Below are 441 nucleotides of genomic sequence, written 5' to 3'. Positions count from 1 at the left end.
CCCCCCCCCCCCCCGAGTGCACAAATTTTATTCCCTGGGCCTCTAGTCAATAATAAGAACTTTCATAAAAGTTCTGGCTGGAATGGCATCTTGGTATGGTACAGATGTAGATGCAGCAAACCTCAGGGAAACATTCCCAGACTTGCAATATGAAGTCAGGAATAAAAATGATCTTACATGGGAAGAAATTGTGGTAGAATTGGTATGCAGTGTTTCTAAAGAAGATCATAGTAAGTTTTATTTGCATGCTTCTAAGCCAGTGGTTCTCAACCTTCCTAATGCCGCGACCCTTTTTTTAAAAAAATTTTTTAATATATTTTATTGATTTTTTACAGAGAGGAAGGGAGAGAGATAGAGAGTTAGAAACATTGATGAGAGAGAAACATCGATCAGCTGCCTCCTGCACATCTCCTACTGGGGATGTGCCCGCAACCCAGGTAC

This window comes from Myotis davidii, unplaced genomic scaffold, assembly GCF_000327345.1.
Source record: "Myotis davidii unplaced genomic scaffold, ASM32734v1 scaffold2573, whole genome shotgun sequence".
Lineage (NCBI taxonomy): Eukaryota > Metazoa > Chordata > Mammalia > Chiroptera > Vespertilionidae > Myotis > Myotis davidii.
This window is presented reverse-complemented; position numbering follows the sequence as displayed.